This window comes from Protopterus annectens, chromosome 3.part1, assembly GCF_019279795.1.
Source record: "Protopterus annectens isolate FY-2018-M chromosome 3.part1, PAN1.0, whole genome shotgun sequence".
Taxonomy (NCBI): domain Eukaryota; kingdom Metazoa; phylum Chordata; order Ceratodontiformes; family Protopteridae; genus Protopterus; species Protopterus annectens.
This window is the reverse complement of record NC_056732.1, coordinates 45,364,825-45,387,964: the sequence shown is the minus strand read 5'-3', so window position 1 is coordinate 45,387,964 and position 23,140 is coordinate 45,364,825. Positions and strand designations below refer to the sequence as shown.

The 23,140-nt window shown below is 41.7% G+C and overlaps 1 protein-coding gene across 2 annotated transcripts in view; it reads left to right on the top strand.

The window, feature by feature from the left end:
- The window catches only part of DPY19L4 (dpy-19 like 4), a 1,421,953-nt gene that overhangs the window by 105,118 nt on the left and 1,293,695 nt on the right, over positions 1-23,140 (top strand). The window contains exon 1 of one of the 2 annotated variants that reach the window (XM_044066539.1): positions 17,111-17,363. The exons of the other annotated variant lie outside the window; for it this stretch is intronic. The gene's annotated coding sequence lies outside the window, so the exon portion shown is untranslated. Of the gene's footprint in view, positions 1-17,110; positions 17,364-23,140 lie in introns of those variants that run through there. 2 annotated transcript variants of the gene reach the window in all.

Genomic DNA, 23,140 nt, shown 5'->3' with positions numbered 1-23,140 from the left:
ATAGGTGATAAGCTCAATGCCCCTGGTCAGCAAGCTTTTTATTTCCACTCTATAAACTCCTCAGTATACTTCAAGAGATGAACAAAGACTCCAAATGACTTCTTGAATAGATGAGAAAACTAAAATTCTCCAAGGAGCAGTCACTTGTGAAAAAGTCTGTGGAGGACAGTCCAGGAATGAGGCAACACTGGAAACTACATTCACTAGTACAGTCTTTATAAACACATTTGACTTCAGTGAGTCCCTTTAATCACACTAGCTAGTTCCCTGACGTGATAGACCATCTGAAATGACATTATTGAGTCAACTCCTGTGTTAGATTGTCATGTTATAGGACTGTAGTTCCAAATTCCATCTGAGAAGCTTCAAGTGTTTCCCACTGGTTCTGTGTAACCACTTTGAGGGGTCAGATCTGGCACTACTGTGAATTTTTTACCTATATAGGTCGTGTGAAAGGGAAAAGTAAAAGAAGGGAAAATGTCCAGTGATCGTGTGAAAGGGAAAAGTAAAAGAAGGGAAAATGTCCAGTGATCGTGTGAAAGGGAAAATGTCCAGTGATCGTGTGAAAGGGAAAAGTAAAAGAAGGGAAAATGTCCAGTGATCGTGTGAAAGGGAAAAGTAAAAGAAGGGAAAATGTCCAGTGAATACTCTGTTTTAGAATTCATTCTGTTTCAGGATGGATTCCTGATTGTTTTATTCGTTTTTTGATGGTCTGTTTCCTGCCAAAATGAAAAGTGCTAACATGGATAGTGCCAGAGTAGAAGGTTCCAGTGTGAAATCTGGAATCTGTGCTTAATATGGAAAAGCACAGATAAAGGGTCAGCAGATTCCTAGCTAGCAAAAATAATGCAAAGGTGTTCATTTTTAATTGGTTAGTTACTGTAGCTTAATAGATAAAATTTATAAAGTTTAGAGTTAAAAATAATAAAAAGAATGAACTTTCTTATGTTATGGGAGACAAGACTTGACTGGTTGTCTCCCATGTGTGAGGGTTCTCTGCAGTAAATGACTGTTCCCTGCTGAACTGTGTTGTTGAAGTTACCTTGTACCTTAACAGTAGGGATAAAGCTTTTGAAAAGCCCAGACTAAACCCAGACATTCCCTTTTCACTGCTGCATATGATTCATTTATCCGAAATCTGTAAGTGCAGTACACTACTGAATATTCTTCCCCCTTTGAAGAGACCTGGCTAAGTGCAGCCCCCAGACCGTAGCATAAGACATCTACCTGCACAAAAAAAAAAACACTCTCAACGGTAACCAGGACTCATTAATACAGGGGGGGTTCATTCTTGACCATTTTGATTGTCTGATTTTTACAAACTACTAAATAACCTTATTTGGCCTGTTCTTTTCAGTAGGGTTTGTAAGGACTGGCTATTGTGCTGCAGTGAGGGACGAGCTCTGTATAATATCTTGCTGTCAGAAGGAATGCCCTCATCTGTTTTTTTTTTTTGTAACAGAAGTAGGGTATGGTTGTATGGTTTATATGTTGGCAGGTTCTGGCTGAATCTTACCACCACCTACCCAACAATCAAAGCAAGACACTTCTCCCACTCCCACCTGACATTTGTTATCCTTAATTGTTAATCCGACATTCTTTTAAGATGCTCAGCACCTGCCTAAAATGCTGAACATGTTTCTGTCAAGACGGACAACAGACAGTAGTATTATGTCCAATACCACTTCCTTGCAAGCTATAGGTCCCCTGCTATGACTCAGGAAACCCATACCATGTATTTAAACTTATTAGAAACACTAACCATCCAACCCAATAAGTGACTTTAATTACCCCACTATTAACTGGGAATCCTATATGACACCAAACGTACAGGCATAAAGATTGTTGATTTTGTAAGCACAAACTCCCTAGACCATATAGTCAATACACCAACTAGGGGTGCAACTATACTGGATCTGGCCCTCACTAATATGAGTGAGTGCTGCACACCCCTTACTGTAATGTCTTCCCTTGTAAGGTCAGACCACAAAATGGTCTCCTTTGATGTAAAAATAAAACCTGGAGCCCCAGCTAAACCTGGAATATTCAGGAACTAGTCTAAGGGTAACCTCCTGCTATTAAGTGATAACTTGGCAAAATTTCAAACCCCCATAAACCCTGAGAACACTGCTGCCTATGCAGAAGTGTTCACAGAAATGCTGTACAAGCATGTTAATAGCTGCATAGAGACAGCGGTACCCACCAGGAAGAAGTACAGAACTAACAAAAAAACAAGCCACCCTGGTGTAATCACAAAATCAATAGGCTGTATAACAGGAGGAAGAAAATCATGGCAAAAATTAGGAGGTGCAACACCCAGCAGAATAAAAGCACTCTCAAACTAAACAAACTCCTCAGAGGACAAATAAATTCTACCAAAGCCAAATTTGAGGTAAGTTTGGCCTCCCAGGCCAAGGGCAACCACAAAGCATTCTTTAGTTATGTCCGCAACCTAAAAGGTAATACACAACTGTGTGCAGAGCTCATTGTAAATGGAGCCACCTACAATGAGCCAGAAGATATATCAAACCTCCTGGCTGATAAATTCAGCTCCAACTTTATCCCTCTCTCCCCTCAACCTTCCCTCAGGAAATACCATCAAATCAACTCCCCTTACTGTGACCAGGGAACACGTCCTTAATGCTCTCTAAGACCAAGAACACTGCATCAATGGGCCCAGACAGTATCCCAGGGTGCCTTTTAAATAGCATGGAACATGACATATCAGGGCCTCTGGAATTACTATTTAACTGTAGACTCCAAACAGCTTTGTGCTTCATGAATGGAGAACAGCAACAGTCATCCGTCTGCACAAAGGTAGGCCATCTGCAGAGCCTGAAAACTACAGACCCATAAGTCTCACTAGTCTTATATGTAAAGCCATGGAAAGAATTACCATGGAAATGATCAACAGAGATATAGTAAACCTCCAGACACTGGACCCAACCCAGTTTGGTTTCATCAAGGGCAGATCATGCCAACTCAGCCTGGTGGACTTCTTTGGGAGGGTAACAAAAGCAATGGATGAGGGCAAAATTGTTAACACTACCTACCTTGACCTGGCCAAGGCATTTGACACAGTACCCCACTCGGGCATTGTTAACAAACTCAAGAGGTTAGGTACAAACTTGTATGTCACCCGGTGGATAGCCAACTGGCTCACAGACAGGACCCAGGAAGTTAGAACTGGGGAGTCCACCTCTATAAAGAGGCCAGTCACAAGTGGAGTCCCTCTGTGATTAGTCCATGGAATGCTCCTTTTTGGCATTTACTTCTCAGAAGTCGAGGCCAATGTCAGTGGCCTCTGGCTGACTGAATCTGCAAATGATTGTAAATCAGGAGCTGTCATTGAATCTCACACTGACACAAATGTTCTCCAGGTGGGGCTGACACAGACAAACAACTGGTGTCAGAGCCATGGACTAAAATTAAATGCTAAGAAATGCATAATAGTATCCTTCGGGAAGTCATCCATGCCTGTTAACTATCATATTGACAACACACCCCTTAGAGTTGACTCGGTAATTAGGGTCTTAGGGACACACATAGATAGTAATCTAGCCTTTGACCATCACGTGCCTACAGTGGTGAGGAAATCATTTTATGTTGCTCAACTTATAAACAAAGGTATGGCATCTAAATCCAAGGAAGTCATTGTTCCACTGTATTTGTGCTGCATACCACTGTAAAAATATGTCTCTTGTAATTTGTGTGTATACTGATCATGTCTAAATAACTAAATGTGTCTGTAATTTTTCTTTGTGGAGCTTTTCTCCCTGGGCCTCTGCTGAAAAAGGGCCTTTTCGGCTCAGTCAGTTACCCCCGGTTAACAAATGTAAAATAATAAAATAAAATTTGGCATTTATCAGACCTATCACTGAGTACAATGCCCCCTTTGCTATGTACCTAACCAGGCATATCCAACAAGTGAAATGTCCACAGAGGTTCCTCACTAAAAGAATACAGGGTGTAAGTAAAATGTCCTATGCAGACTGTCTCAAGGCCCTATCCCTGTATTCTGTCTCCTACAGGCTTTTGAGGAGAGATCTAAGCTTGGCATACCAGGCATTGGCAGACCCCACTCTGATGGACCTCCTGCATAGCCACAAAATAAACAGCACCAGAATTACCTGTTCTAAAGACTTAAACTTTGCTTGTGATATAGATAGGACCTGCTGGAAAGACAGGTATGTATCCCCGAGACTACCCTATCTGTGGAACAGGCTCCCCATCCATGTGAAGCAGAGTTCTTCCCTAACCCAATTCAAGTGCATCCCGGACAATTGGATGGGGATCAGGAACTTCATCCCTGGTTTGGTACCTATGTCTCTAATGGACACAGGCAACCTGTAAATGGTTCATCTCACAGGCCCCTGCTTGTAAATGTTTCATCTCCCAAACCCCTGCTTACACTTATCAAGGGTATCAGAACTTGTCAGAGATTTGGGATGCATGGCTAGACTTAAAAAGGCTCTTGTGCTTGTCAGCCTAGTAAACACCTATGAACCTATAAGCAGCAACATAATCTCCAGCTCCCTCCAGAAATGAGCTACTAGTCTCTGCAAACCTGCTGAGGCATTTTCATACCAAAGGACATTTGGTGAATTCATATAACCCAAATAGGGTACCAAAGGCAGCTTTCCTCCATGCTGTTTGCATGAATGGTACCTGTAAGTAACTGATAGATTTACAGTAGTCGGACAGTTAACTCCCCACTCAGTTTCTCAAGATTTCATCTGCCCTGGTGGAAGCATAAGCATCTGACTCTGTGTGATTATTCAGTTTTCTCTAGTCCACACAGAACCTGGTGCTCCCAACTTTTTTGGGCATCAGTACCACTACTGAGACCCAGGGACTGTTGAATTCATGGATAACCTCAGATACATTTCCTGCAGTTCCTCCCATATGGTTTGCTTGACTTGTTCAAGCATCCAGTAAGGATGCTTGTTTGATTGTCCGTTGGATCCTTGTGTCCACATGGTCCTCCACCTGATGGTACACACTGTAGCTTAGCAATGTGCAACTCCCCAGGCACTCATAGTACTGCCCTGATTCTCTGAACATGGTGAGAGAGAGTTTCTCTAACAGGCCTGTTGTATCCAGTAAAGTATCAGACTAATATTCACTGAGAAGGTCTACCATCAGACCCTTTTCTGATTCAGATACTGAAGGCTAGTGTCTCTCTGGCATGTGTCACATACCACAGAGAATTTTTAGCTCAAACGGATACATTTTTTTCAGACTTGCCTCTTTTTATCAGAGCCCAGCACCTTGGACAACACATCTCTTACACTACAAGACTTTCCACAGCCTTTCAGCATATTAAGCAGGCATTCTACTTTAACCAAGCCTTCTCAGTACATGTAGTTAGTGCATTAACAAGTAAATGTCACATGCTCTCAGATAACCAACAAATCCCACTTTATTTTCGTAACACACAGAAATTTCAGGCTCACTGATCTTTGTTTAACTGCAACCTCTTAAATGTCTTATAGCAAACTTCATAGTACTTTTTGGGGTTGCTCAGTCCAAACTGAACAGCTTTCTTAGACCTTCTTTTGCTCTTGGTGACACTCCACACTCTGTGGCTGCTCCTTGTTCCCATAAATATGTGTTTCTTCTCAGTTTTCTTTTGAATTTATATCTCACACACTCAGTACCTGTGGGTTTCCTTATTCACTTCCTGGGTTAACTTTTTCACCTCATCCAGACCCCAGGCCTTCTGCACAACTCACTTTCAGTGCTACATATGAGTGAAGATCCTTTCTCCAAAGCTTAGCTTATCTCTGACTTCCTGCGTGCGTGTGTGTGTGTCTCTGTGTCTGCATCCCAAGTGTGTGTGTGTAATCCAGTGGTATAGGCATGCTTTTGGTCAAGCCATGCCGCATGTGTACCTCCAAGTTTCTCAAGCCACTCCATATATGCATGCTTAGGTTCCTCAGGTCACACCTTATACTATGTACCTCTAGGTTTTTCAGACCACAGTATAAGCTCTCCAGGTGGCTCTAGTAGCATTATAAGGAACACTATGTCCGTATGATAGGCCTTTGTCATGCTAACATGGTAGAGTTTCTGTTTTTGGTCTTGCCTGACAATTCCAGTTGATAATTAACATCAATTCCCTTTCTCTCAGCAATGAAGGGATCTTCCCTCATGCTGCCTGCAAGAATAAGCACCTTTACCTTTTGTCCAGGCGTACAGTCTTCTCATGCTCTCTGTCCAAGCCAAGCATTTTGCTGATGTTGTGCCCAGACAAGCTGTTCCTGTGGTGTCAGCCCCACATGCTCGTTAATGCTAGCCCTGAAACTTAAGTCATACTTTACAAAAGACTCCTTGTAGGAATTACATTCACCCTGTCACTCATCAGTAATTAAGTCTTGGTGTCCCCCCTTACTCTGTGACCATAAAATACCTCAAATAGCAAGAAATATGTGGATTATTGTGGCATCTCCCTGTATATCAAACCAGAGATGGTTCAGATACTTGTCCCACTCCCACTTACACTCATACGTGAACACCTGCAGCGTGGTCTTTAGTAGAGTTATAATTATCCACCACACCATTTTCCCAAAAAGATTTAAAAATTTGGGAGATCTAACATGAAGTTAGCACCTTTATCCTTCAATGTTTCAGGTGGAAAACTGACCCTGCTGAAAATTTTCAACAGAAGATTTACTAATGTTTCTATCTCAATAGAGGGTAAAGCCACTGCCACATGGTACCTAGCAGTGAAGTCCACCATTAACAAGGCATACCTCTTACCTATGGTGCTACGAGTACTATGAGGCCTCAAAATATCCGTGTTTTCTCTTTGAAGCAGATCTGAAGGAACAGGAAAAGGCAACAACACAGCCTTAGCTTTGTCTCCTGCCTTGCTAAATGTTTTAAACATATCACTAACCTTTGGCAATACCTGGCCAACATGAATTTTGTATAAGCCTTCTTTTTGTGTGGTTTAAGACTAAATGGACAGAAAAAAGGAATATCATGGACTTTGTGAAGAAATGTCCTATAGTAGGCCCTTAAGATTAACAATTATTGTAGTACTTCCACCTGTGGTCACCCCTTAAAGAGTCTACTTTGTATGCTCTCAAAACCCCTTATCCCAGTATACGGATCCCCCCTGCTATTGGGAGTCAGCAGCCTTTTTGGCTACTTCCTTCAAATTCTGGAAGGGGGGTATCTTACAGCTGTGCCTGTGTCAGCCTGTTCTTATGATATTCCCCATCTCCCTCCCAAAGGAAGTCTGATATCCTTTGACAACTGCCGCTCAAAATCAGGCTTCTTGCTGCTAATAAATTATTTTTCTGAACAGCCATTTCACCAGTCTGTGCTGGATGCGTGAGTGGTGGCTGACTCGTCTCCCCCTCCCCACTGTCTTTCCCATGTGGTTGTCTCCATGCCTGGCTACGTGCAATTGCTTGCATACTAGGTAATGCATCAGATTCACTTCCTATTACAACATCTGTCAGGATATCATTAATATTGCCACAAGATTGTTTTCCCTCCCACTAGACAGCCCAGGTGGAAAAAAATACCCTCACAACTACCTGTATAATGGCCCCTGTGGATGGCTTTTCTTTCACCCCCATGCTAGAATATCTAGTACAGGGAAATGAACAGACTCAAGACGGCTTGATAAACTGCAGGCTCGGTGACAAAACATACTTAGGAAAAAAGCTATCAACTTCTTTATACTGTGGAAGCAATTCAGTGTTAACTTTGAACTCCAGGGTTGGGATTTCACCCAGTTATTCACATGCACATGGTGAGGGCTGAGCATCTGTTTCCTATGCTGGTCCTCCTTCGCCCTTTCCTGTGCCTCAGGCTGTTTCATTTTCTCAGCTACCTTCGCTTGCATGCATTTCATTTGCAGCTGTAGTTTCTTCAATTTAAGCTGTATTTTGAGATCATCTGGGAATGTCCTCAGCTGCCCTTTTGCTGCTTGCTGCAGAACTATAGCCCTTGCTAGTCTATCCCCAAGTCCAGTGGAATGAATTTTGATTGCAAACAAAGGTGACTATCAACTCCTTCTTGGTAAAAGCAGTATGTGGGAGTCCCTTAGATATACACTGCCTAACTAGTTGTGCCACCGACGTCTTGCCATACTCTTCTGTCTGATTTCCCAGCTTACTCTGCTCAAACAATAAAATAATTTCAGCACTAGCTATAATTCTGTATATTTACCATGAAGGAAACACATACCTTTTACATACACACAGTTTATCAGGCTATAAAAGTCCACTGCTATAATATATAGAATCCCACTGCTCCCATCAATTAATATGCAATGGCTACTGCATTGGCCTCACAATCCATACCTCGGGTCCCAAATATTATGCAAGGAGATTGGCATTTGGGCTATGAGCAGTACCTGCCTCAACCATATACAGTTCACACTCTTCAACTGAATAGTTGAGTTAAAACACTGGTTTGCTAGCACTTCCTCCAACCCACTTTCAGTCCAGTGTCTTTCATTTGAAACTTACCAATAACTGAAACTTGCTAAAACTATTTTGTATTTATACATGCACATTGAGAAGTCCCATTAGCTGAACAGGTAGCACATTTGTCTTTGGTGCTGGAATATCAGAACTCTGCCAGCTCTTTTTCCACAACAGGTGGTTGGATTAATGTTTCATACTGACACTGTTGTCTGGCACAAGAAGAATTCTGCACTCCTAAGTGGGCTGTTCCTCAGTTGAGATGATAAACCAAAACCTCATCTGCCCCGAGTTCTTTTTAGCTCAGGTGGATATAAAATGTCACATAGCACTAACTGAAAAGAGTAGGGGAAGTTCCCTGGTGCCCCTGCACAATTTCTTGTAGTCGGTATGAATACCACCTTAGGTCTCCCCTGAAAAGAGGCCATTGGCCTACTGGGACTAACCTATTCAACAAAATGTAAATCTAATGATAACATGTTCCCAAAAGCAAGATTCATCTGGCACCAAAGATTTCAGTTACTAAACACTCTTGTGAGACAACTGCAACACATTACGTAGTAGCTGTGGCAAAGTAGTTACTCTCAGAAAGGTAGATGACAAGAGTTGAATTTAATAACTCACCAGTGTTGGCAATTACCCTTATATACATTAATAAACAGGCAGTTGCAACTTTTAAAAGTAATTATTTTTTTACTTGAAATAAATAAAATTAGGTAAAGGACTTTGAACAAACAATTGTACTTTTAAATGAAGTAACAAGTTTAAACAGACGGATGACAATTATACAAAAAAAAAAAAACAGTATCAAACAGCTAACTGGTACTACTATCACAAGACAGTTATTTTGTGCACTTTATCTACAACTAACTTTTTATAATAATTTACAATTACAGATCACTCACTGGCAGAATTTACAGAAAATGAGCTCAATGCCTCAATTCAGCAAGGTTTTCTTTTCAGTCTACAAGGTTTGCTGTATATTTCAAGCAAGAAAAGGCTCCAGCTGACTACCTAAACAGCAGAGCTGAACCGAACTCTCTCTAAGAAGCAGGTCAGTTAAAGAAGTCTAGAGATGCGTCCTGGAATGAGACAGCACTGGAAGATATATGGCTAATATAACCCAAAGTTCCTTATGTCTGGTGTGATGTAGATTTCAAATCTATGCATCCTGTTTGCAGAGTCACTGAGCTCTTTAGGAAATTCAAGCCCATTTATGACAGCAGAACCTGGAAAGTAGTGGAATGGGAAAAAAACAAAGCTCTGCTACTACATGTGTCTGCTTGAAAACAGCTACACTTCCAAAACTTTAATATATTGTAAACATACTGACAAGAAATAACTGCAGAGTGTATATTTGTTCACATAGTTTAAATCTCTATCACATCATTATTGAGAAAACAATTGTATATTTTATATAAGTTTTTGAATTTTACATATTTGTCATCACTGAAATGTGGTTAATGCGACAGATACAGGCTGAGGAGGTAGTACAATCAAGGTACAACATACTAAAGTTAGAAACTGAAATTACAGTTGTGTAAAATCTTATCATAATGGTAGATGTCCTTGCCTTCACCACTGCAGTATTTCTTACAAATGGGATTCCCTGCCATGAAGCCCACTGTCCGGCCAGTTTACCAAAGTCTACCATTGCTTTAAGGTATGCTGAACATCACCTGCATACTCCTTGCGTGGGGTACGGCATAAAGGTGACGTTCAGGCGTACCATCCTCAGAACTGATTGCCCCAGTAGAAGCAGCAGTCCAAGGAAAACTAAGGAGAACCTGCACATCCAGGAGGGAAAAAAGACTAGGAGGATGGAGGGAGGGAGTGAATACTACAGCGGTGAAAGCAAGGACATCTACCGTTAGATTTTACACAACTGTAGTATGTCCTTACATTCACCTCTGCAGTATTCCTTACAAATGGGAGAGTGTCAAAGCTCACGAAACTTGGGAGGAGGAAGCAGTAGAGCCCTCCAAGAAGCCATGGAAGAATGATATCAGCAAAATCAGATCTAGCTCTGGAGATACCATCCAACTGGTACTGCTTGGTAAAGGTATGCACAGAAGTCCAGGTAGCAGCTTCAAGAATAGAATGAGTGTTGAAGCCTTTGAAAAAAGCACCAGAAGAAGCCACAGCTCTAGTGGAATGAGCCTTTACAGAAGGAAGGCTCTCACCATGAAAAGTGTAACAAAAGAAAATAGCCTTAGAAATCCAGTTGGAAATAGTTTGCTTGGAAACAGCCAAACCGAAAGACCTAGGATGAAAGAAAACAAATAACTGGTCAGATTTACTAATAATGTTAGTTTTATCCAAATAGAATCTGAGATGTCTATGCACATCTAAGATATGCAGCAGCCTCTTACTGTCAGATTGCAGAGAGGGAAAAAAGGTAGGCAAATTAATAGACTGATTAAGAGACAACTCATTACCCACCTTAAGCATAAAAGAAGGATTAGTACGCAAGGATACCCAGTCCTCATGAAATATCAAAAAAGGAAGACAAGCCATAAGGGCTTGCAACTCAGACACCCGTCTGGCAGAAGTAAGAGCTAACAAAAGAACGGTCTTCCAAGAACAATGTTGCAAGGAAGCTGAAACAGCAAGCTCAAAAGGAGCCTGAGTCAATTTTTCCATAATGAAATTAAGATCCCAGGGAGGAGGAACAGGCTTTCTGGGAGGTCTAATATTAAGAACGCCTTTAAGAAATTGCTTGGCCTCAAATCTAGAAGCTAATGGGGGAGTTAAAGGCAGATAAACAGAAAGAGCTGATAAGTGGGCCTTAACAGATGAATAGGCCAAACCAGCATTGAGCAACTCACACAAATAAGAGAGAACCAAAGGAACATCCACAGAAAGTGGGTCCAGGTCACGAGAAAGACACCAAATAGAAAACCTCGCCCATTTAGATAAGTAGGATTTCCTAGTAGTAGTTTTCCTGGCCTCCTGCAGGACCTGCAGCACATCCTCGGAAAAAAGGTGTCTATGAGGAATCAAAGCCCTGTCACCCATAGTGTCAGTTGAAGCGTGGACAGGTGGAGATGAATGAGAGACCCCTTGTCTTGTGTGAGGAGATCCACCCTGTGGGGTAACTTGTGATGATTGCCCCTGGCTAGATGCAGAAGTAGAGGGAACCAGTGCTGTTGTGGCCAAAAGGGAGTCATCAACAAGATTTTGAGAGCATCCAGCTGAATCTTGAACAGGACCTCAGAAGGAGGAAGGGGAGAGAATGCATAAAGAAGCATCCCCTTACAAGAAAAGGAGAGGGCGTACACTTCCATACCAGAGGACCAAGGACTCTGGCACAAAACAGAGGAAGTTGTCTGTTCTGAGGGGAGGCAAAGAGATCTACTTGAGGAGTACCCCACTGGTGAACAATTTATTTATTTAAACAAATTTAAATTTAAACTGAAACAATGTCCAGAAACACATCCGTGTGAAGCATCCATTCATAGGATTGAGTGAAGGACCTGCTCAGATTGTCTGCCACAATGTTCCGATCTGAAGGAATGTAAACTGCCTGAAGAGTCACCTGAAATCAGATAGCCAGATCCCAGACCAGAAGTGCCAGCCGGCAAAGATGGTAAGATCTCTTACCCCCCTGTTTGTTCATACACCACATGACTGTGGTATTGTCTGTGAATACCTGGAGAGAAGAGAGGATGAAAGGCCTGAAGAGCCAGCATACGAGCCCTCATCTCTTTGATGTGCCAAACGTTGCTCCCCATCCCACATCTGAAGCGTCTGTGAACAGATCCTGAAAGGGAAGAGGAAGCTGAAAAGGGAGCCCTGGATTCAGAAGCAACTGCTGAATCCGCCACAGAAGTTCTTTCTTGAGACATGGGAGAAGAAGAACAGAAAAGTCTAGAGGATGCACATGTTGAAGCCACACCGACTTCAGAAACCACTGGAACTTCCTCGTGTGGAGCTTGGCCACAGGGAGCATTGGAATAATGGAAGCCATGAACTACAGAGCTCTCAGAAACTCTCTGGCTGTAATGGAGGCTAGAGGAAGAAGAGTTTGAAAGAAAGAAATGAGAGTTAATGCCTTTGGAGGAGGCAAGGATGCCAGCATTGGCACCATTTGAAACCTGCAACCCAGAAAGACATTTTCCTGAGAAGGAGTCAGGGAAGACTTTTTGAAGTTTATTGTGAACCCCAGGCTCTAAAGAAGAGAAATGGTAAAATGAAGATTTTGCAAAAGGACTTCTGGAGAAGATGCTTGAATCAGCAGGTCGTCCAAATAAGAAAAGATTTAGATCCCTTGAAGCCTGCAAAAGGCAATCACAGGAGCGAGGCATTTGGTGAAAACCCTTGGAGCAGTAGAAAGGCCAAAGCACAGAACTGAAAATGTCAGGAAGCAACAGAGAAATGCAAATGAATCCTGAAAGGATGGATTGGAATATGGAGATAAGCATCCTTGAGGTCCAGAGACACCAGAAAGGCCTGAGGGAGCAAGAGAGAAAAAAGGGACTGAAGGGACAACATCCAAAAGGAAGGCACCTACAGAAAGGTGTTTAGATGTGAGAGGACTAGAATAGTTCTCCAACTACCTTCTTTTCTGGGCACTAGAAACATTCTGGAATGAAACTCATTCCCCCTCTGGGACACAGGCACCTCCTGAATAGTACCCCAAGACAAGATGTCTCGAAGAACCTCTGGGAAAAAAGGAAGTTGCTCCTAAGGAGGCTGAAGAATGCCCTTAAAAGGTGGGTGGAAAATCCAGACCATAAAGTACCCTTGCCGAATGATTGACAGAACCCAAGAATCCTGGGTGATTCGGAGCCAAACAGGAAGAGAAAGGCGAAGAGAAAGAGGAATATGGCTGGGAACAGGTGGATAGTCAAACAGCACCTGGTTTGTCAGGAAAGGAAGGCTTAAGAATCCCTGCAGTCTGAGTGGTCTTAGCAGGAGGAGTCCGTTTACTACCCTTTTTACTTTTAGAAGGAGGGCAAGACTGCCTACGAACAAAGGCTGGCTTAGAAGGGTAGTTTTGCTGATATGTAGGCACAAGAGAAACAAAGACATGTTTAAGCTCCTGTAAAGCATTCCCTTTGCCCTGAAGAGACTTAAATAAACCAGCAGCTGTTTCACCAAACAAGAGTATTATACAGAGGAGCATCCATCAACTTAGCCTTAATATCATCAGGCAAAGGCTGAAGTCGAAGCCATGAATGTCTCCACAGAACTGAACCAGAAGCAGCAGCCCTAGAAGAGGCATCTGCTGCATCATAACTACATTTGATAGAACAATGAACTACCTGAGAGGAAGTCCCAAGCAAGGAAAGCGCAGAAGATTTACTCAGAGTCTGGAAGATCAGAAAGAATCTGACAAGCCTGAGAAAGAAGAGCCAAGACATACATAGAAATATGGGTCTGATAATTAATAGCCCTAAAAGCTAGGGTAGCCGAAGTATAAACCTTCTTAACCAGCCTATACATGGTTCTACTGCCCTTGTCACAAGGCAGTAACTTGGACGAAGGAAGCAAATGAGATGGCTTATCAAAGGCTACAGACACCACAGAGGGGTCAGCAGCAGGACACTTAAACAAAAAGGAACAATCCTCGGGCACCCTATAAAACCTATCAGACTTCCTGGGAGCAGAGGGCAGAGAATCTGGTGCTTTAGAGGCAGTGGAGAAAACATCCAATAAAGCAGGCAAGACAGGAGGAATGGCTGCAGGTTTAGGAGATTCCATCTGCAGTAACTCATAGTACCGCTTATGGATATCCAAAACCTGTGCACAATCCCACTTAAATCATCCTAGAGATCGTGTCCCCAAAAGAAATTTCCTCAGTAGGATTATCTAGAGTATGAGAATCTTCCTCCACAGACCCGTAGTCTAAAGGAGAAGGAATCTGGGTAGAATAAGCAAGGGAGTCACCATCAGAATTCACCTCAGAAGAATGCAATCCTCTGGGCCTTCTAGGGGAAAAGGAGGACCAAGGAGGAGCAGGAATTGAAACCCCATGAGGAGGCCTCAACGACAGTAAAGCATTAAATAACTCTTGAGTAAAGGCCTGCCACTCACTTTGTGGATCCCTAGGAGCAGAAGAAACATGGTTAGTTTTCTGTATCTTTTTTAAGGAGACATCCGTCCTAGAAACCTGAGAAGGCCCAGACTCAGGATGGCATTCCAAAACCGCAGTAGGAAACTCTTCCCTAAAGAGAAACTGCAGAACCCCTCTAGACCCCTCGGAAACATTCAGCTGTGGTTCCCTCTGAATGCCTGAAATGGACGCCTGCAAAGCCTCATCGGACGTGCTACCTGCCAGATCCTAACCGGGTTCTAACTCAGACGCGGTAGAAGAATCTGACAAAACAACTGGGTGAGCCTCTGGGTGCATAATAACCTCAGAAGAAACTCAGGGCATAGGCTGGACAGTGGAAGATTCTGATCTTACCTTATGCATCTTCTTCTGCCCTGACAGCTGACCCTCGGGCAGGAAGTTCCATCCATAGTATCTGCAGCAAGAAGCTTAAGACACTGGTGCTCAAGATACAAGGAAAGGGAAGAAGGCCTACTATGAAGAATTTTGGGGCAAACGCTGGACAAATTGAACAAGACGTATGGTTGTGAGCAGCACCTCGGCAAAAAAGACACTTATCATGGTGGTCTTCATGGGGAATCAGTCTTCCTCACTGGCATTTACCCTTCCAGGAGAACATTAACCCCAAACAACAGAAAACAAACAGAAGAAGTAACCAAAAACCCGACTGGATACTTATTTGCAACTGTGAGGACTCCAGCAAACAAGAGTAAGCACAGGAAAGCCAACAAACAGAAAAATGAGAAAAAAAAAAAAAAACGGACGGAGGTAACAGACCGATGGTAAAAACAGTGTTCGGACTGGTGGCAAAAAAAGTTCTGAGGATGGTACGCCTGAATATCACCTTTATGCCCTACCCCATGCAACGATTGTGCAGGTGATGTTCAGCGTACCTTAAAGCAATGGTATGGTAGCAAAACTATGGTAAACTGACAGGACAGTGGGCTTCACGGCAGGGAATCCCATTTGTAAGGAATACTGCAACAGTGAATGTATGGACATCTGAAGAGCCAGATGGTGTGAGGCGACAGCACTACCTCCTGTACCACTGTGCCATAAGGGGTAACGGCCCAACTCAAGAGCAACATTGTTACAGCTATGCCCGCAATCCCTCCCCCTTCCTTATAGACACATTTATCTCCAAGTTAAAAATCAGTCAACTGGAGGGTATTAGAAACAGTCCAACTAGATGAAGCTGTAGCATTATTCAACACTATATTTCTAAACATTCTAAATTAGAATGCCCAAATCAGAACCAAAAGAGTCTAAAACTAGTGCAACACCACGGCTCTCTAAATATTAGACTAAACAATTTATGAAGAAAAGAGACAGAGCATGGAAATGTGGCAGTAAAACTTGAGTTTTCATCAGAATTATAAACACATCATAAAGAGTACTAAAAGTAAGATCAAGTTTTATAAAAAATGTACACAAAACTACAGACAGCAAACCAAAACAACCTCAAAGCTTTCTGGTCTTCCATTAATCAGCTGATAAAGCCCATCGAGATTAACCAACCAAACCCATCTATTAACATCTAAACAGATCTTTACTGATGCACACAATTCACTGCGTTGTTAGCTTCGGCATGTGAAACTCGGTATCATTTAGGAGTTTGTATCTCTCATGTGTTCACAGGTAAGTACTAGGCCAGCTGTCCTTGCAGGCCATTTTAAGCCAAACCAATTTCCCCAAAGGAGAGAATCAGACCTTGTACTTTTAGTTTTAGAAGCAAACACCTTCACCATTATACCAACCATCAACCCCAAAGGTGAGAATCAAACCCTATACCTTGGTGTTTGCAAGGTAGACACCCTGCCCATTATGCCAACCCACAATCTGATCGTGTTTTTCATAGGCATCCTTGATTTGTCAAATTTTACTCGTACTAGATAATGAAAATGAGAGTTACAAACGTCTTTTACTTCAGAAAATAAATTCTCTCTATACCGGAGTTCCGCTGTGGCGACCCCTAACCGGGAAAAGCCGAAAGACACAACTTATTCTGTCAACTTCTAAAGTTAATAGTACTGTTATGTTTTTAAAGTGCCACCAATTGTGGTGGTATAACTACAGAAGTCAGTTAGTATAAGCAGTACTATTTTAGTTTTATCCTGTATAAGTAAACATGTTTTGCTTTTCTGTTTGAGGTTTTCCGGTTTTGTTGTTTGAAGTAATATTCTGTAGGTACTTAGGTTCAATCACATCAATAAATTCAAAGTTGAAGATTTTGAATGCTGATTATTTTTGAACTGGCGACGAAGTAAGAGGTTATATTTTAAAAACATACACGCGTGTACAGAGAAACAAACAGGAGCAGAGTGAATTATCGTTTAAATAAAACGTTTATTCACTACAGAAAGTGCAATACAACCAAATAAAAAAGAACTGACATCCCAGTGCTAATTTACATAAAACCATGGTTCTGTTTTGAAACAGCAAATTTAACTTGAACCTCTTTATACTCGTATGGAGCAAGAAAAATAAAGACTTAAATTAAGCCTTTACAGAAACCTGACTGGTTTCACTTCATTGAGGCCGCATGCTCAGTAGGAAACGAGTTCAGACGGGCCGAGTCATCTCGTTAACTGAGACAGTTGTAGTCGGACGATATTTTGTGTAACATCCTCCAACTATTAAGGTGGTTTGAGTGCCAGATATGTTAGGAAACATTTAAATATGTATTTATTTTTTTAACTAACTTTTTTAAGATGAGTAAGTAGCCGATTTGTATTTGGAGATTTCTCCTAAAGTTGTAAGCTAGTGTTAAAAAGAAGACATTGGTCAGTAGAGTGTCTCATTAGATTGTCATTTTCTACTGGCTTGGAAGGTGTTTTACTTCTATAGGAGACGATAGTAAGGTAAGATGGTACTGAACACTTCTTATTCTTCACTATATATTGCCTGTATTCCTTGATTAATGAAGCGGAACCAACATGTTAATATACTTTTGCATCAGTGTTGCTGCTGCTAGTTTATATAATAGAAAAGTTAGCCACCTGAGTTAATGTCAGTTATGTGACATCAGTACTGTGTTTTTTTAACTGTTGGCATCTTTGGTGATCCAAAAGGAGTACTTTGGTCTGCATCATAACTTTTTACATGTATGTGGTCCTCTTACACTGTGCAAAATCACGTACTCAAGTATTTAGCAGATTGGCTGTACTGTACATGAATGAAGCATTCTGTAAGAAGGGGTGTGATTCTGGCATTTGGCCTACTTTCTAATTATATGTTGGAAACTAGTGCATTAAGACTAAACTGATATTCTTATTGTATTTCATGTTGTTTATTAATTAATTGGAACTGTATGTTCCTTAAATTAAAAAGGTGATCCTGGCAGTTGGTCCTCCCCTTGCTTGCCCTTTTATTACTTGTGCAGTAATTCTAATTAATTCAAATAATGAGAAAATGTGCTGTTTTTTTTAGTTATTTAGCCACATATTCTAGTCAAATTGAGCAGTGTTCTACACTCTTGGAGTAACAACTTAAAACTGAATCTCAGACTGCCACATTTTCCATATTTAAGCTATGACTGGAAGATTTTCAGACATGGCAGTAAGGGTGAGAATAGAGAGTCAATTGCATTATCATACTATATGGCTTGCCAAATGTAGTCTTCTTCTTTCGGCTTTTTCCCGGTTAGGGGTCGCCACAGCAGATCATCTGTCCGCTCATGATTGGCAGTGGAGTATTACAGTGTCGAGTTGCCAGCCCGGCGCCCAACCTTCCACGGAAGGCACACACACACAAACTCACACCTAGGGCCAATTTAGAGTGTCCAATCCACCTACTGCATGTCTTTGGGATGTGGGAGGAAACCCACGCAGCCACAGGGAGGACATACAGACTCCGCACAGAAGGCACCCCAGCCGAGAATCGAACCGGAGAACCTCTTGCTGTGAGGTGGCAACGCTAACCGCTGCACCACCGCTTGCCAAATGTAGTATGACGTGAAAATGATGTTTGGTATGCAGTAGGTGGAGAATAGGAATTGTAGTAGCTAGACGAATGTTGTGTTGCTGTATGGACAAGAAGAGGCGATAATGGGGAATTTTGGACTGCGGTAATGTGTTTGCCTCCTGCTTAGAATGTTACAGCAGTAGCTTGACAGCTGATTACTGCTGCTGTAGCATTCTAAACTACCACCAACAGTATTTTAACATGTAAAATTATTACAAGTAAACAGATGTAAATGTTCTTGACACCTGTGTCAACCACTTACTACTACTTGTCTCTTAAACTGTTATTGAACATAAAACTAGCAAAATATGTTTACAGCTGTCTGATTTTGCAGAATGCCCCTGATTTTTGCATCCTTATTTTTGCCTTGCTTCTGTTATTATTATTATTATTATTATTATTATTATTATTATTTTTGGTAACTCAGTAGGGATTACAGTCAGTCAGTAATGCCATACATTGACATTTCATACTTATCTTTCAGAAAATGCACCTTCATGCAAAATCAGTTCTGTTTACTTTTGTAACATCCATGATTCTGCCTCAGATTTATGCCTTGTTCTTGGTATTTTTTTCTGGTAAATCACTGAGGATTAATCCGTCACCAATGACATAGCATGAGAGTATCATCCTACTTATTGTTCAGAAACTGCATGCTGAAGCATAACCTGGTCTGTTAACTTTTAAGGGTAGGGGACAGGCTTCATGGATCTGTAATAAAACCAGCATTTGCATTTTTGACCACAACTTGCACATGGTCCGATGGTCTTCATTATCACCCAAGGAGGAATGTCCACCTAATTGAAACTGTGACCTCTTGACTTGACTAGGATGCTGGATGGGATTGATAAGGAATCACTTGTGCAGTAAAGGAAGATCCTTTACATCACACAGATAAAAATGAATTGGAGAAGCATTATACCTAGCATAACCAGGCATTCCTGTTGTGCTTCATAGTGATGCATCAGTATGCGTCTTCATAGATTTGTAGGCTATTCCTAGGCAGTTCATCTCAGTGTATCATTTGTAGCCTAGCCAAAGTAGTAATGACTACATGTTACCCTTTTCCATAAAGGCCAGATGGGTCAGCCCAGGAATAAGCTTGTGATTTACCATTCACTCTTCTAGGTAGTGTCTAAAGAAGGCTAGGGAGCACATTGCTTTTGGAGAGGAAGGCTATTCCAGAGTAGAGAAATTCATTGGTTGCTGAATCTATCATTCTAGCAGGTTCTCCTTATGTTTCCTTCGAAGTTTACAGTTCTAGCACAGGTGTTTTGTAGTGCTTCATGTTTTGTGAATGTGTAGAAAGTCACACAGCTCATGGTCATTTGATGTCTTTTAAGCAAAGCAGAGGTCCCCTACAGGAGCTCTTTGAGATTGAAAGTTTAAGGTGCTGTGCATACGTCACAGAACCAAAGCCATTGCATTTCTTAGTGAGGAAGCATGGTGCTCTTTCAAGTTTGGTCATGTGTCTTGTCAGGTATTTGCTGAAAAGGGGAGAGGGTATTATATTCGATTACAAGCCTAATAATGGAGATGTAGAGAGGAATGATAACACCCTTGAATCGGGAAGATATACCTTTGGCAGACAGCTGGACCAGGTAGAAGGATTTCCTAACTACCACAGAGACTTATTGGTCAAAGGAGAGTTGTCAGTGAAATTGCACAGGTTGCTAATAAACCGTTTTAAGGAGGGTGGCTTTTAACTGATACAAGGGTACTGTTTTCCAAAGGACATAGTGCTACAGGTTTTTGGATTTAAATTTAGACCACGGTCCTGACATCATGTTTGTTTCAGTAGTAGACTGTATTGTTTTCTTGTTTGATCTGGATGTTAACAGGAAAGCTGATCCTAGCTTCAAGTCTGCAGTCACCTGCTAACTGTGTTATCCAGAGACTGTTTGTGTTAGCTTGAACATCAGAGAAATAGATATCAAGTAGGAATGGACCCAGCATAGAGCAGGATGCCACTGGTAACATGCCTTTTGGTGAAGAGGGTGCACTATATCTTGATTTGATGGGTTCTATCTTTGAGCCAGGTTTCTATCCAGAAGGTTACATATGGATTGTGGGATGGTATCAGAAACCTTAGCCAGACTGAGGCATTCTGTGTGCTTCCAGTTTGTCCTTATCCAAGGCCATAGTGACTTTTTCAAGTAATTTCACAGGACTGAGTTGGAAGGATTTACCATTCACAAACCCACACTGGTTAGGGTTAAGGGATTTCAGGCTGCCAGTGTCATTGTTTGAGGTTTACAATGTTACATTCCATTGTCTTGCAGACAAGGGTGCTCAGACTTATCAATATGTAGTTTCCTGGGTCACTGCTGGGGCCACCTTTATGAAAGGGGATGACAATAGCTGTTCTCCATGACTCTGGCATTAATCTGTTTGAGAGGTTGTGGCTGATCAGATTCTAGATAAGGTCAGTAAGACAGTTCATACTGGCAAGGAAGCTTTTTCTTCTTACCTGCAAGAGCTTTTAAGATTTGCTTGGTGGCTATATTGGGGCAGCAGTTATAGACAATTTATCGTGTTGGGGAGATGGAGGGGAGAGTTTAAACTAAAGTTGTCAGCTAATATGTTAGCTATGTCTTCTGAGTTTGAATATGTACTGTTGTATTTAACAACTCAGTATGCTTCTGGGCATTGTGATGGTTGTTGCTGGTGCTGACGATTTTCAATTCATTCTTTGCTCTGATACAGTTGATTTTTGCTTCTTTTATTTTCTTTAGTACAACTTTAGAATGGGTGGTTTTAAGTTTATTGTTAAGTATGAGGTGTTTTTTTTCTTTTGCTGTATAGCTTGTTTATACTGTGATGGCCCCTCTCTGGGCCAGTGATCAAGGAGCCTCAATCCTCACCACTGACACCTGTGGGGAACGTTCACTTCCAGAGAAATAGATTCACACAGCATTTCCATATGCAGCTCTCTGCACCAAATACAATTTCTGTTAAGACCACACAGGGAACGGTCAGCCCGGGGTCTGGATTTCTTTATAGCTTTAGCCCTCCAGCACCCCAATAAGGCTCCCCACTAGCACAGCTACAGGGTTAAGTCCTCAGCTGAGTGTCCAAGCCAAGTCCTCCAGCAACCCTCTCTGTGAAACCAGTGCTTTGTGTCCCTGCGTCAAGTAGCTGACACTCTGTGAGATTGATATTTCATACACACACACCTAGGAAAGGCTGGCTCAGATTTACCTACTGTACCCCCTTCTGCCCAGAGTATAAGGTAGTTATCACAGCCCCCAAACACTGCAGAATCGGCTACTCTAAGACTCTTAAAGGAATGCTTAATTATACTGTGTCATATTAATACTAATACAAATGGTAGTAGTTGACCAAGACAGTTAGGCCTTCAGGAGGGGCCCACACAGTGCCATCAAATAAATATAAGCACACTCAAAGATTAAATACTTTCTAAAAGGACCAGCCACCATAAAAGTTTTAAATATATTTAATAATAAAAGAACATGAAAATACTGAATATATATTTACAGTAAACCACAGAATTCAAATCACAGGAAATCACCCCTGACACTTGTGGGGAAGGTTCACTTTCAGAGAAATAGATACACACAATAGTTCCAGATGCAGCTCTCTGCACCAAATACAATTTCTCTTAAGAGCACACCGGGAACGCAGTCAGCCTGAGGTCTAGATTTCTTTGTATCTGTCTCCCTCCAGGGCCCCAGTAAGGCTCCCCACTAGCACAGGTACATGGTTAAGGCCTCAGCCAAGTGTCCAAGCCACATCCTTCAGCACTCTCTCTGTGAAACCAGGGCTTTGTGGCCCTGCTCCAGCTAGGTCACACACACACACACACACACACACACACACACACACCCTCTAGGAGAGGCTGGAACAGATGTAACTGCTGTGCCTTCTGCCCGGAGTATAAGGTAGTTATCACTGCCACCAGACACTCCACAATCAGCTACTCTTAAGGCCCTTAACAAAGGGTGTCCATTTATGCTGTGTTTATATTAATGCTAATACAAATGGTAGTAGTTGACCAAAACAGCTAGGCCTTCAGGAGTGGCCCACATTGTGTCACCAAATAAATATAAACACTTTCAAAGGTTAAATACTTTAAAACGTTTATTGTAGCTTGTCCTTTTAGAAATATATTTAATGATGAATAATAAAGAACGTGAAAATACTGAATATGTATTTACAGTAAACCATAGAGTTCAAATCACAGGAAATATTAAAAATAACATTGATGGACAGACTCAGACAAATAAAGAAAAATATCTAAGCTAAGCTTCAGTATATTTTCCTGACTGAATCTAGGAGAATATTCCCTACTTGCATAATAGAGCAAGGCAGATGATGTGGTAAATGGTTGTCAGGCCCAAGACAGAGTAATCAATACTGATAGATTTCTCTTTGTAATAGCTAAAATTTCCAAGATGTCTGGCAGAATGACCTCATCTGGTCACTTGACTGCAGGATTTCACACTATTCCCATTTGAAACTAGAGACAGGATGTTAGCATAGATGTGATAAGATGCATTTCTAAAGTTTAGCTAATGTTTATGGCAGTGCCTGCGGCTTCCCCTCTTTTTACTGAGCTAATGAACAAAGGCTTCTTCCAGATATGCCGTCTCCAGTCCTTTTCAGAGCTGTGAGATAAGCACTTCCATGGCCCAATAGGTGGTCCAATTAACAG